At 37.2% G+C, this 12,658-nt stretch overlaps 1 protein-coding gene and 1 non-coding gene across 3 annotated transcripts in view; both read left to right on the plus strand.

Annotated features, from left to right (window-relative positions):
• The window catches only part of Entrep2 (endosomal transmembrane epsin interactor 2), a 410,933-nt gene that overhangs the window by 80,965 nt on the left and 317,310 nt on the right, over window positions 1-12,658 (plus strand). The window lies entirely within an intron of this gene.
• On the plus strand, window positions 1,955-2,059 carry LOC125612532. The gene has a single exon (XR_007342955.1). It is a non-coding gene; the product is annotated as a U6 spliceosomal RNA (small nuclear RNA).

Consider the following 12,658-nt stretch of genomic DNA (forward strand, 5'->3'; position numbering starts at 1 on the left):
ATAAATCTAAATGAAGCCGGGCTCAGTGGTGCACGCCTGTAATCCCAGTGGCTCAGGAGCCTGAGACAGGAGGATTGCCAGTTCAAAGCTAGCCTCAGCAATGGCGAGGTGCCTAGCAACTCAGTGAGACCCTGTCTCTAAATAAAATACAAAGTAGGACTGGGGATGTGGCTCAGTAATTGAGTGCCCCTGAGTTCAATCCCCAGTACCCCAAAACAGAAAACAAAACAAAACAAAAACTAAATAAAAAAATAACAGTAAAAGTCCTCAGTATCTCATATTTGACAATGGATAGATTGTCTGGACATAAATCAACAAAGAAACAATAGACTTCAACTACATTTTAGATCAAATTAACATAACCAACATACACAAAACATTCCATCAAACAGCATAATACACTTTTATCTCAATCACACAAAACAATAGGAAAAACCCAGCAAAATCAAGATTGGCTTTTTAAAAAGATAAACAAAATTGACAAATAATTTACTAGGGTAAGATAAAAGGAGAGAAGATTTAAGTAAATAAAGTGAGAAATGAGAAGAACACTTTATAGCTGATATCACAGAAATACTATGGACAATAAGAGACTACTGTGAACAATTGTATACTACCACATTAGATAATCCAGAAGAAATAGACTAAATTCCTAGATACACAACAACTACCAAGACTGAATCATGAAAAAGTAAAAAATCTGAGCAGGTCAATAATGAGTAAGGAGATTGAATCAGTAATAAGATCTATCAAAAAAGATAAGCCCAGGACCTGAAGGCTTCATGGGTGAGTACTACCAAACATTTAAAGAAAAATTAATATCAGCTTTTCCAAAAATTGAAAAAGACTCTAATGAGGCTAGCAATACCTGGATAGCAAAGCTAGAGAACACTACAAGAAAAGAAAGTCACAGGTCAGCATCTCTCATCTATACAAATTAAAAATACCTTGACAAAATACTGGTAAACTGATTTCAACAGAACATTAAAAGGATCATTCACCATGATTAAGTGTGATTTATCCCTGGTGTTTTGGTTTGGATCTGAAATGTCCCCCCAAAGCTTATGTGTTCAAGGCTTAGTCTCCAAGGCACCAGTGTTCAGGGACTTTGGAAGATGATTGGATCAGGAGGATCATTGGATCACGTTATCAATGGAGTAATCTGATGATGGATTCATAGTTTAAAGGGCTATTGGGAAGCGGAAGAATCTTAGGAGGTGAAGACTACCAGGAGGAAATGGGTCCTTGGGCGGGAGGGTGTGCTCTTGTGACCCCCCCTTAATTCCTGAATGTCATGAGGTGAGTAGCTGGTCTGTCATACTCTCTCCACCATGATGTTCTGCCTCACAGGCCCAAAAACAATACAGCTAAATGACTCTGGACGAAAACCTCTGAAACTATGACCCAGATAAATCTTCACTCCTTTAAGTTTTCTCATGCATTTTGTTATAGCAATGGAAAGCTGACTAACATACCTGGGATGCAAGGATGGTTCAACAAGCACAAATCAAGAAATGTGTTACATTACCTTACTACAATGAAGGACAAAAGCCATCTGATCATCTCAATATATACAGAAAAAGCATTTGACAAACTTTAGCATCCTTTCATGATTTAAAAAAAAACACTCATTCAATTTAGGTATAGAGGAAATGTACCTCACTAACCTCTCATTTCCAGCTAATATCATACTCAACAGTAAAAGATTGAAAGTCCATTCTCACCACTATTTTTCAACATAGTACTGAAAATCCTAGCACAAGCAATTAGGCAAGAGGAAATAAAAGATTGGAAAATAAAAAGATTGGAAACGAAGAAATAGAATTGTCCCTGTTTCAGATGGCATGATCTTATACATAGAAAACCCTAAAGACAGCACTCAAAAACTATTAGCTCTCATAAACAAATTCAGTAAAGTTGCAGGATACGAAATCATATACAAAAATCAGTTGTGGTGCTTGGTCAGCACATACACTAAAATTGGAACAATACAGAGAAGAGATTAGCATGGCTTCTGCACAAGGATGACACGCAAATTTGTGAAGTATTCCATATTTTTTATGTATACACAATGGAACATTACTCAACATTAAAAGAAAATAAAATTATGGCATTTGCAGATAAATGGATGGAGTTGGACAATATCATGCTAAGCGAAATAAGACAATCCCCCCAAATCAAAGGCTGAATGTTCTCTCTGTGGATGCTGATCCATTATGGGATGGGGCATGGGAAAAATGAAGGACCTTTGATTGGGCAAAGGGGAGGGAGGTATGGTGGGGATATGGGGGTAGGAAAGATGGTGGAATGAGATGGACATCATTACCCTAGGTACATGACTGCACGTATGTTGTGATTCTACATCATGTACAATCAGAGAAACGAAAAGTTGTGCTGCAGTTGTGTATAATGAATCAAAATTTATTCTGCTGTCATATATATCTAATTAAAATTAATTAATTTATTAATTTAAAAAATTAGGTGTGTTTCTATGTTAGTTGATATTTTTCACAAAAATAGAAAAAAAATGCTTAAATTCATATGGAACTGCAAAAGATTCCAAATACCTTGAGCAAAAAGACTAAAGACGGAACCATCCTATTTCCCTGATTTCTAATTATATTATAAAGGTATAGTAATCAACAGTATGAAACTGGTATAAAAGTGCAGCTAGATCAGTGGAACAAAGTAGAAAGCCCAGAAATAATCCACACATATAGAGTCAACTAATTTCTGCCAACATTGTCAGAAATACATATGGGGAAAGGATAATTTATTTATTAAATTATGTTCTGAAAATTATATATCCACATGCAAAAAAATTTATATTTCATCTTTATCTAACATTATACACAAAAATCAACAATTAAAGATTAAAACATAAGACTTGGAGCCACAAAACTAGAAGAAAACATTGGGGAAAACCCCATGACTTTGGCCTCAGCAATGATTTTTTGAATAAGACATCAAAAGCACAGATGCAACAAAAGCAAAAGTAAACAATTGGGACTACAATTAACTAAAAATCTTCTGAGCTAAGGAGACAAGTGAAATGAAAAGGCAAACCAAGGAATGAGAGAAATATTTGCAAGCCATATATATGAACAGGAATTAATATTTAAAATACTACAGAATTCATACTACTTAATAGCAAAATAATAATTATAAGAACATGGTAAAAAATAGGTAGAAGACCTAAATAGAGGTTTCTTCAAGGCAGACACACAGATGACCAATAGATAAATGAAATGTGTTCAACATCAATAATCATTAGGAAAATGCAAATCAAGACCACAGTGTCATCTCAATTCACACCTGACAAAATGGTTGCTATTAAAATGCCAAAAGATAAGAAATGGGGCTGGGGATGTAGCTCAGTGGTGCAGTACTTGCCTAGCACGCACAAGACCTTGGATTCAATCCCCAGCCATCCCCCCCTCCCCACACAAAGATAAGAAAAGGGAACCCTTATACATTATTGCTGGGAATGTAAATTCGAATAACCATTGTGGGGGTTCCTCAGAAAGTTCAAAATAATAGAACCATGCATGATCCAGCACTCCCACCTCTTGGTTTATATCCAAAGGAAAAAAAAACCCCACTATCTCAAAAAGACAGATACCTCCCAGCATTAATAACAATAGCTAAAATGGAAGCAATATAATGTTCATCAGTAGATAAAGAAAATATTTATGTATAATTCAGCCTTAGAGGAAAAATTCCTACAGTTTACAAAAATCATTGATGAACCTGAAGATCATTATGGTAAGTGAAAAAAGTCAGGCACAGAAAGACAAATACTCTATGATCATACCTATATGTGAAAACTAAAAATCTGGAGCTAATAGAAACAGAGTAGAATGGTGGTCACGGGGAGAGGAATGTGGGGTGATCCTAGATATTGGTCAGAGGGTACAAACTTTCATATATAAGATGAATAAGTACTAAGGATGTATTGTACAGTTTTGTAGCTATAAATAATAATGATAATAATGTGTTATATACTTGTTCAGAGAGTAAATCTTATTTATCTGTACCACATTAAATAAAAATTAATATGTGAAGTGATGGATATGTTAATTAGCTTGATTGCAGTAATCATTTCACAATGTTTAATATATATATCAAAACATTACATTATACACTTTAATGTATACAATTTCATTTATCAATTTTACCTCAATAAAGGTAAGAGAAAAAGAAAACAGTTTTAAAGTGTTTTGGAACAGTGTTCTAATTATATCTATGTGTTTTAATTGTAGGTACCTGGTAGTGTTTACTGCTAATTCTAGAAATCGTTTTTCATTATTTTGATATATCAGAAAGATAAACACTTTTGTAAGATTTTTTTCCCCCTAAATCATAGTTAGATCCTAGAATCTTGGCAGCCTTCCTTCCCAGTTCCCATAATCCTCGTGGGTTCTCTCTGGGTTCCTAGAGTTCCATAAAACACAATTAGACATCTGATGTAGAAATAGTTGTCTTTTTTACAGAGGACTTTTTAGTGTCTTGCTCTTTGTTATTTGGAAACCGTAGAATAATAATCGAACCAAAGAACATATGTTGGACCAAGATGTTCCCCACCATACAGATTATACTTAATATTGGTGGATCCCTAACATATTTCTATGGTTTGGATATGGTTTGTCTCCCACAATTTCATGATCTGGAAGCTTGGTCCTTAGTTTGGTGGTGTTAAGGTGGTAGAACTTTTAAGAGATGTGGTCTAGTGGAAGGTGATTTAAATCATAGGCTCCATCCTCATGTATGAATTAATGCTGGTCTGATGGAGTGGGTTGGGTCTTACAGGAATGAACTAGTTCTTGCAAGAGTGAACTGTTATGCCCCTTCTGCATTGTGATGATGCTTTTCTGCTTCTCTGCTATTTGCAGAGCAGCCAGGAAACCCTCATTAGGACACTGGTGCCTTGCTACTTGGACCCTCCAGTCACCAAAATCATAAGCAAAATAAATCTCTTTGCTCTATAGTTTATCCAGCCCCAGGCATTTTTCTATAGTAGCATAAATATATACACATTATTATTATCATTAGTAAGACACATATACTGACATTTTTCTCATGCTTCTGTTAATCCTTGCAGTGGATTTTCCACCTTTGCATTATTTCACCCATTTTACAGGTGATTGAACTGAAAGCTTGAGAAATTAAGTGAATTGTATGAAGTAAATGTCTAGCCTGCTGGAGATTATTTCTCTGCTTGAGACATTTAGATATCCCTGCCCACCCAGAAATCCATAAGCTGAAAAAAATCTCAAAACAATAGTAAAATTCAAAGTAGTGTATCAGATAGCTCAGGTACATTAGCAGGTGTATCCTTGATAGGGGATTGAAAAACTTCTCTGAGTTTATGAGAAATCGACAGAGTAGCGCAAGAAAAGGTCTCAATGATTTAAAGTCCCTCCCACCCCAGTTGAAGGAGAGTATGTTGAGTGTGCAGAAGAAGAGAACTCTAACTTACCCTTAATGAATGACCCGAGGTGGCAGAGCATGACCAAATTTGAAAATTGTTTTCCAGTTGTTCACCTAAGTCAGAAAGTTCAAAAAGTTTTCCATCCTAGCTATTCACATGAAAAGTAAAATATCCATGTTTTCCTCTAACTTCTTATAATAATTTAAGAATATTTAGGAGACTATGAAGGAAAATATGGAGATTTGGTTATTAAGTGCAAGGAGATAGCTAGTGTGGGAAGTTTTTTGTCATTTGCTTTGCTCTTCTCTGAAATCAAGGATGGATGGGTTTATAGGGGTCTGGGATACAAAAACTGGGGGACTATAGGGTTCACAAGATTAGAACTTAAAATTCCAGGGAGCAAAATAATTGATTTGTTCTTAAAAGTGCAGATACGTCAGATTCAACAGGCCCAAACGTGTTTACTGAAGAAGCAGAATAGACAGCTCTTGATTATTTTTTAGTGTTCAACTCTTTTGAACAGAATGGAATCACTGAGTTTTAAGTATTGCAGAGATATCTAGAGAAAGCCAAGTTAACTACTTTTTAGGAGAATTAAAATATTTTGATGAGCACATCATGCTTTCACATTTTTGAGATTTGGGAGTAAAGCCTCAGAATATGCCTGAAGCCTGAGCCTTCTACTCCCTAGGAAGGGCCTTGCTGGAAGAACTCTGCCTCCCCACCCTCCAGTTGTGGAACTAAGAGGAACAAAGGAACAAAGGCAAGAACTCACAAACGTGGGCTTGGCTTTGCGGGCAGTGTCAGGGCAGCAGCCAAGCCACCTGGGAGTGTAGTAAGGTAGTTCTCTTTCATAGACTGCAAACACTGCTGGACAGCCACCATTGAGCATGGGCTAGCCAGTCCCACATGTTTTATTCTTTATGTAAAATAATGTTCTCATTAGCTGGATCAGTATTGATATCAGCAATTGGCAAAAATCAATTAGAATACTTTTTAAATTGTTCTTGTATCTTAATAAATTATGTACACACCAAAAAAAAAAAAAAAGAAATAATCTAACTTAAGGCAGCTCTTGTATATGGAAATCCATCATGTTGCTGACTATTGATAGAATTCACCTCCCACATGTGTCTTTTCTACACACATGGATAAGGTCTCACTGAAACTAGTATTCTTGATAATTCATAGCTCCATGAGCTATGTTCATGTATTGCTTTCTGATATTCCTCAAAACACCCAGTCAATATACTATCATCTTTTTGGTTTGGATGTGAGGTGTCCCCCAAAAGCTCATGTGTGAGACAGTGCAAGAAGGTTCATGGGAGAAATGATTGAGTTATAAGAATCTTAACTCAATTGATGAATTAATCTCCTGATAAGATTAATTGAGTAGTAACTGAAGGTGGGCAGGGTGTGGCTGGAGGAGGTGGGCATTGGGCTCCTACCTTTGGAGTATATATTTCTTATCTGGTGAATGGAGTCTCTCACTGCTTCTTGATCATCATGAGAGCCACTTCCCTCTGCCACAGTCTCCCACCCCCATGTTCTGCCTCACCTCAAGGCCTGAGTAATGGAGCCTGCTATTTATGGATTGAGACATCTGAAATTGCTAGCCCCCAAATAAATTTTTCCTCCTCTACAATTGTTCTTGTCAGGTCTTTTGGTTACAGCAGTAAAAAGCTGACTTAACCTAGCTCCACTCCAGATTCCTATGGGGTCAAGCAGAAGAAGAAGGGTCAATCTAAGAGTAATCAGTGCTGCATTTGATACTGCTGGTCCTTCAGGACTTCTGACCATTTGTCAGAAGCCAGATATTCTTTCATTTTTAATTTTTCTTTATGAGGTGAAATTCACAAAACATAAAGTTAGCCATTTTAAAGTGATGGATTCATTAGCATTTGGTACCACCCTGTTGAGCAACTACCACCTCTTTCTAGGTCCAAAATATTCATCATCCCAAAAGAAACCCCGTACTTATTGAACAGCTTCTCCCCATTTCCTTCTTTCCTAGGCCTTCCTTGGAAACCACTAGTCTGCATTCTGTCCCTATGTATTTACCTATTCTGGATATTTCATAGGAATTATACAATGTATGGGTCTTAACTTCTCCTTTATTTTTATTTTATGTAGGAAATACGACTCTTGGATGATAGTTTTTTTTTTCTTCTTCAGCACTTAAAAAATGTCATCTCACTGCTTTCTAGCTAGAAGGTGGCTGATGAAAAGTCATCCGTGTTAATTTTATTGTATATCTCTAGTTCATGACGAGATGCTTTTCTTGCTGCTTCCAATATCCTCTCCTTATCCTTAGCTTTTGACAGTTTGATTATGTGTCTTCATTTGGATCTCTTTGCTTTTATCTTTCTTGGAGTAGACTAGGGTTCTTTATCAAATTTGGAAAACATGGGCCTTTATTTCTTCAAATGTTCTTTGTGTCTCTTTCTCACCTCTCCTTCTGAGATTCCCATCAGGCATTTGATGTTGGTGTTCTTGATGATGTCTCTTAGGTCTCTTAATCTCTGTCCATTTTTCTTCATTCTTGTTTCTCCTTCTTCAGAAACTAGATAATTTCTGTTGCACTATTTATAGGTTCACTGGTTCTTTCTTCTGCTGACTGAAATGTGTTACTGAAATTCTGAGTTTAAATTTTTTTTGTTGTACTTTTTTATTGTACATCAAAATTTGCTTCCTTTTTATAATTTGAACCAAATTATTGCTCGTTGCTATTTGTTCACCCATTATTATCCTGATTTTCTTTAGCTCCTTGCCTTTGTCCTTACTTTCCTTTAAGTCTTTTAGCCTATTTAAGAAAGTTAAAGTATTTGTTTAGAAAGTCCAATGTCTGCATTTTTTCAGGGATAATTTGTTTCTTTACATGTTTAACTACTTTTTGTTGAAAACTGGACATTTTGAAAACAAGATTAAGTCTAGAGTTTAGATTCTTTCCTCTCCTCAGCTAGTATTTTCATAGAGATTTCTTTGAACACCAAGAACCAAATTTGAAAGTCAGATATTCTACTAATCTTTGCGGAATGCCTCTGTGTTTACACCTAGCCAGGATGATTAACTCTACCTTAGCCTTCACTTTCTGTTTATACTAAGCCTCCGCCATCCAGATGTGAAAGATGTCTTCTCAGGTCTCATCTAAGCATGGGTCTTGCTGTAGGCATGCATGTGGTTTTCTAAACTCCCTTGTATATCTAGGTGCTTTTGAAGTCCTGACTTTCCCAAAGCAATCTCTCTCCCCAACCCTTCCTTTCAGGGCTTTGGTGATCTACCACTTTTTCTTTTGTAGTGGGGATCCCAGGTGGCTGTGGAGTCTTGTTTTGCCTTACAATGTGTTCCCCGTGTAACTGCTGCTTTTCCACCCTGAGTGAATTCTGAATTTTGCAAAACAGAGGAGCTCTTTGGGTCAGTCCCTCAGCAGCCTCCAGGCAGGTTTGAAGAGATAAGCACAGTTATTAGTGAATAAGATCTCTTCTGCTCCCTCTGGAACCAGGGACCAAGTCCTGGACCAGGAACACAACTGTAACCTTCAACACAGTTCCTCTGTAGAGCTGGAGAAGAAGGAGGATCAGAGGCACCTAAGAAATGCTGAAGAGGACTGGGCTGCAGCTCAGGGTTAGGGTGTTTGCCTAACATTCTCAAGACTCTGGGTCCATCCCCAGCATTGGGGGAGGAGGGGAAAGAATGGATACAGAGCTTTCCTTCTGTTTTATGTTGCCTTTTCCTCGATTCAGCATTTGCTTGGTGACTGTGGCCCTTTTACTGTTTACCTGAATTGTGACGAAGTTGATTCTGACAGTTTTGATGTTTCTATGGAGAGTAAGGACTTCGGAGATGCCTACTCTGTCTTTTTACTGATGTTTCAGTCCAGAAGCCAAAAATGTTTAAATGTTTGACTTGTAGGTGAGGCTGAGGATTACAGCTTTCAGGTCTTAAACAGCCTGAGTGCTCAATAAAACCCAATAAGCAACAGAACGATAAAAATTCTAATTTATACCTTGTTAATGTTTTTCTCTCTGTAATAGCCTGTAGTTTATATTGCATATTTAGATATAATGATACGTTCTTTTAAAAGGCTTTTCCCCCCTCTACATTATAGGCAATAGTCACTTTATTATTTCATATTTCATTTAGTAAACAATTTTATTCAGCAAGTGAGCTCTATGAATTAAGGTAGGGCAGGCCCTTGGGAAGCAAGGTGTTTATGAATTAATGAAACAGCATCTTAGGCGCCTGTTACTTTTAGCATGGCAACTTAGACATTTTTTTTTTTGTATTCACGATAAGCTTCTTTCTTAGCAAAAGACAAGCAGGTGAAAAGTGTGAGTGTGAAGGAACATATGTTGGACGCGGTGTAAGTGATTACAGATGGCCTCTCAGTTATAGTATTTTGCTTTAGTGATTTTTGAGTTTAGGATGATGGAAAAGGGATAGTTGTTCAGTGGAAGCTGTACTTTCCATTTTGGTCTTTTGCCGGCAGTGGCAGCAAGCTACAGCTCCCACTCAGCCATGGGGTCATGGGAGGAAGCAACCCAGACTCCACAGTGTGCTATGTTGTTAAGCTCTGCTGTGTGTTAGGTTGGGTGCTTTACATGCAGTTTCTGGTAGTTTAGGTGTACTATGTGCATGTTTCAAATTGGGATGGTTATATCTGGACATAATGCCATCATAAGTTGAGGCACATTTGCATTTTCTGTTGATAGTGTCTGTATTTGTATAATATATGTTTATACTGTGGACAGTTTATGATCTGATGCTTAAAAGGAACAGTTTAACCTTCTTGTGATTCTGCTCCTGTGCCCTGTCCTGGACCTCCTGAACCTGCAGAAGAGTGACTGGTATGACTTATTCTATTAGGATGGTAGAGAGCCTCTGAACAATCTTGGCTGCTCATGGAAAGATTTTGAATGGGACCCCAAATCCACTTTTTTTTTTGTACCAGGGATTGAACTCAGGGACATTCTACCACTGAGCCACATTCCCAGCCCTATTTTGTATTTTATTTAGAGATAGGATCTCACTGAGTTGCTTTGCGCCTCGCTGTTGCTGAAGCTGGCTTTGAACTAGCAAACCTCCTGCCTCAGCCTCCCAAGCCACTGGGAGATTACAGGTGTGTGCCACAGCTCCTGGTACAAATCCACTTTTAATCCATGCTGAGGCATCCAGGCGGGTGTCATGGATAGGGAGGTCATCAGGTATCTTTCTATTTTAATTGAACATTCTTATTACTAGGTGTGAAGTTCAGTTTTTCTAGTTCTTGAAGAAACTTATTTGCTTTCAACTTGTAACAAGTTAAAATGTAAAAAAATCTTTAAACATATTTTTGTTGCTTCTGAGCTTTCACATTCTAGGAAAGCCCTGGCCACTTCCCAGGTTGTCCGTGACCACCTGTGTATGCAGTGTGTTCTGTAGGAGGTCTGAGGCTGTTGAGAGGTACTCAGCAGTGAGATGATCAGAACACAAAAATTTTTTATATGGGAATAAAGCAGATTTTCAAACACAGATTTTATGTTGATTTTATAAGAGCTAGGATTTAAAAATGTAGAAATATCTGTAGTTTTTGATAAATTGGTAAAATGACTTATTCTGTGGGACTGGGGATCAAACCCAGTGCCTCACACATGCTAAGCAAGATTCCCAGCCCAATAAAACACTATTTTGTATCTATTTTACAGCACCTAAAATTTAGAATACAGAGGGATGTATAACTTTCTGTATATTAATACAATTTATTATTTTTAAAATATAATGATCAGAAATCTCAGCAAGTTATGTTGTGGATATCAACAAATGAATTCCCAAGTATATATGAAAAAGCAAAAGACCAGAATAGTTGACACAGTAATGAAGAGGAACAGTCTAGTCAGGGCAGACATTCCCAGGCTTCAAGGCTTACTTAACCTGGAGTTATCAAGACAGTGTGGCATGGGTGACACAGGAGACAGATTGATCAGTGAAATGGGATGGAGTCCAGAGATAGGCCCACTCAGTACCATCAACTGATCTCTAATAATGGAGCAAAGGCAATTCAGTATGTTATCCATTAAATGATGATGAACTGGACATTCACATGCAAGCTTAACAAAAATAAGCTAAAAAAAGGATCATACACCTAAATATAAAACCTGACAGAATTCCTAGTAGATAATATAGGAGAAAATTTAGATACCTCCACATGGCTTTTTAGATATTATATCAAAAGGACGATATATGAGAAAAGAATTGATAAGTTGAACTTCTCTAAAATTAAAAACTTGCACTTTGTAAGATGCTACAAGCCACAGCTTAGGAGAGAATAATTATTGAAGTCATATTCAAATGTTGTTATCCAAAATATACAAAGAACTCTTAAACTTCAACAAAAAGAAAACAACAATCCACTAAAAATTGGACAGATAACCTAAACAGACACCTCACCAAAGAAGATATGGTAAAAAAAGCATATGAAAGATGTTTCACATCATTTGTCTTTAGGGAACTGCAAATGAAAACAAAAAGTTACCACTATACTGATAGAAAGACTGTCCAAAGCCCAGAACCCTTACAACACCAAATGCTAAGCAAAAGGAGCTGTCAGTCATTAATTGTGTGAATGCCAAATGGTATAGTCATTTTGGAAAATGGCTTGGCAGTGTCTTACAAATATACTCTTAGCATATGTGCTAGTCAACTTTCCATTGCTATGACAAAATCCCTGAGATAAAACTATTTTAAGGAGGAAAGTATTACTTTGGCTCACATTTCAGACATATTAGTCCACAGTCACTTGACCCTGTTGCTTTGGACTTAAGGCAGCACAGAACATCATAGCAGGGACCATACTGTGGAAGAAACCTGTTCACTTCATGGCAGCCAGGAAGCACAGAGAAAGAGAAAAGGCTGGGGTCTCAATAACCCCTTTAAGGGATGCCCCTGTGACCTGACTCCCTTTAACTAAAGCTCCATTACCTTCCAGTAGCACCACAGACTGGCATCCAAGCCTTTAGCATCCTGGCCTTTGGGGGACATTTCAGATTCAGACCATAACACCATCTGATCCAGCAATTACAGTACTTGGTATTTACTCAAATGAACTGAAAACTATGTCCATATGAAAATCTGCACATGTGTGTTTATAGCAGTTTGATTCATAATTGCCCAAATTTGGAAGCAGTGAAGATGTCCTTCTGTAGGTGAGTGGGTAAATAAACCATGGTACATCTAGACAATGGGCTGTTA

Source organism: Marmota marmota, unplaced genomic scaffold, assembly GCF_001458135.2.
Source record: "Marmota marmota marmota unplaced genomic scaffold, marMar, whole genome shotgun sequence".
Lineage (NCBI taxonomy): Eukaryota > Metazoa > Chordata > Mammalia > Rodentia > Sciuridae > Marmota > Marmota marmota.